The 2,516-nt window shown below is 47.2% G+C and overlaps 1 protein-coding gene across 1 annotated transcript in view; it reads left to right on the top strand.

Moving 5' to 3' along the window:
• CTTN (cortactin) overlaps positions 1-2,516 on the top strand; it is a 34,242-nt gene that overhangs the window by 11,871 nt on the left and 19,855 nt on the right. The window lies entirely within an intron of this gene.

Raw genomic sequence — 2,516 nt, 5'->3', positions numbered from 1 at the left:
GGGGTGTGAACCGTCCACGGAGGATGCTGGGGAGGGGTGAGCCATCCACGGAGGATGCAGGGGGTGAGCTATCCACGGAGGACACTGAGGAGGGGTGAGCCGTCCACGGAGGACGCTGGGGAGGGGTGAGCCATCCACGGAGGATGCAGGGGGTGAGCTATCCACGGAGGACGCTGAGGGGAGGTGAGCCGTCCACGGAGGACGCTGAGGGGAGGTGAGCCGTCCACGGAGGACGCTGAGGGGAGGTGAGCCGTCCACGGAGGACACTAAGGGAGGGTGAGCTGTTCACGGAGGACGCTGAGGGAGGGTGAGCCGTTCACGGAGGACACTGGGGTATGAGCCGTCCGCGGAGGACAGCTGCGAAAGGCCGTTGACTGTGTTGTGGCCGGTGGTTTCAGGACTGAGACACTTCCCTGAGTCCTCATGCCTCCTCCCCACATGGGTGTCTGTCGGTGCTGGCTGCTATCCGCTGAGCTGGCAGTGACAGCAATTGTATTGATTTTGTTTCAAAGTAATAGGTGATTGTAGTTGACATAAAATTTTCATTAAAAATAACTACATTTTCAGAACAACAAAAAGCAGATACTAGGAATATAAGAGAAATTTATCAACAGAGGTAAGGCCGTGTGTATAAAACCAAAGCCAATGTCACTCTTTTAACGGAGAGAAATCGTGAAAACATTCCATTTGTGAACAAGAACCAGACGAGCATGCCCTTTATCACCACTCCTGTTCATTACTATGTTGTTAGAAGCCGTAGCCAGAGCTATAAGGCAAGAAAGGGAAATTAAAGGTATCAAATTGGCAAAGAAGAAGTAAAACTGTTTTTGTAGCTGATATGATCCTGTGCTTAGAAAATCCCAAAGAAAGACTCAGCAAAAAAAGTACTGCAATTTACTGAAAGATTCAGCCAAGTGGTGGAGCACAAGATCAGTAACAAAAGTCAGTTGTTCCTTTATACTAATAAAAAGAGCTCTGAAAAGGAAAACAATGCCATTTGCAATAGCCACCCCAAAGATTAAATACTTGGGAATAAATCTAACCAGAGAAACCAAGACCTATATAAGGAAAACTATAAACACTACTACAGGTAAGGAGCTCTGGTAGTGTAGTGGTTACGAGTCAGGCTGCGAACCAACCGCAAGGTCAGCAGTTCGAAACTACCAGCTGTTCCGCTGGAGAAAGATGAGGCTTTCTGCTCCCGGAAAGATGGACAGCCTCGGAAACCTTGTACAGGGTCGCTGTGAGTCCGAACCGACTCCACGGCACATAACCACCACAGGTAAGCAAAAGAGACCTACAAAAATAGAAGAATATACCGTATTCACGAATAGGAAGATAAAACGTTGTGAAAAAGTCAACGTTCCCCAAAGCATATTTATGCAATCCCAGATCAAGTTTCAACATCGTTCTTTAAAGAGATAGAAAAGCTAATCGCTGACTTCATATGAAAAAGGAAAAGGCCCCCCTTTCCCGAAAAGCAAAGCATTACTAAAAAAGAACGAAATAGGGAGCCTTGTCTCTTCCCGATCTGAAAACCTACTGCACAGCCTGGCGGCACTGATACAAAGACAGACAGACGTATAGATCAATGGAACAGAATTGAGAAGCCAGTCCGTCCACCTGTGCTCAGCTGGTCTTTGACAAAAGACCGAAACACATTAAGGGGGAACGAGAGTGTCTTCAACAACAAAGGGTGCTGACACCACTGGGAAGCCATTTGCAGAAGAAGGAAATGACTCAGCTCTCAGACGAATCCAAGAGCAAAGTCAAGACGACGACAATCCAGTTATAATATGGGCAGAGTACGTGGACTCTTCATCAAGGAAGACAAAGGCAGCCAACAAAAGTAAAGAAATGGTTATGACCATTAGCCATTGTTAAATGCTGTCGAGTTGGTTCTGACCCATAGTGAACCTCTGTAGGATTTCCAAAGAGCAGCTGATGAGCTTGGACCGCTGACCTTATGGAACCGACTTTGCAGTCCAGTGCATTGACCCCAGCACCACACCAGGACTCCTTTGTTGTTGTTGTTGTTGTTATGTGCCGTGGAGTCAGTTCCGACTCATAGCGACCCTGTGTAGGGTTTCCGAGGCTATAAATCTTTACGGGAACAGAACGCCTCATCTTTCTCCCGCGGAGCACCTGGTAGTTTTGAACTGCTGACCTTGTGGTTCACAGCCCGATTTGTAACCACTACGCTACCAGAGCTCCTTAGGACTCCTTTAGGGAGATGCAATTCCAAACTAGAATATCACCAAACGCCAAAATTAATGTTGTGAAGTGCTGACAGGTTTGTTCCGATACATAGTGACCCTATATGTGGTTTCCCACTAGTGGCTGGTGGGTTTGAACCTCTGACCTTGTTAGTAGTCCAGTGTTTATCCTACAGCACTATACCAGGACTCATTAATGTTGTTGCTAGGTGTCATTGAGTTGGTACCGACTCATAGCAACCCTAGGCACAACAGAATGAAACACTTTCCAATCCTGGGCCAACTTCACTACTGTTGCCA

The sequence above is a fragment of the Chrysochloris asiatica genome, unplaced genomic scaffold (genome assembly GCF_000296735.1).
Source record: "Chrysochloris asiatica unplaced genomic scaffold, ChrAsi1.0 scaffold00040, whole genome shotgun sequence".
Lineage (NCBI taxonomy): Eukaryota > Metazoa > Chordata > Mammalia > Afrosoricida > Chrysochloridae > Chrysochloris > Chrysochloris asiatica.
This window is presented reverse-complemented; position numbering and strand designations above follow the sequence as displayed.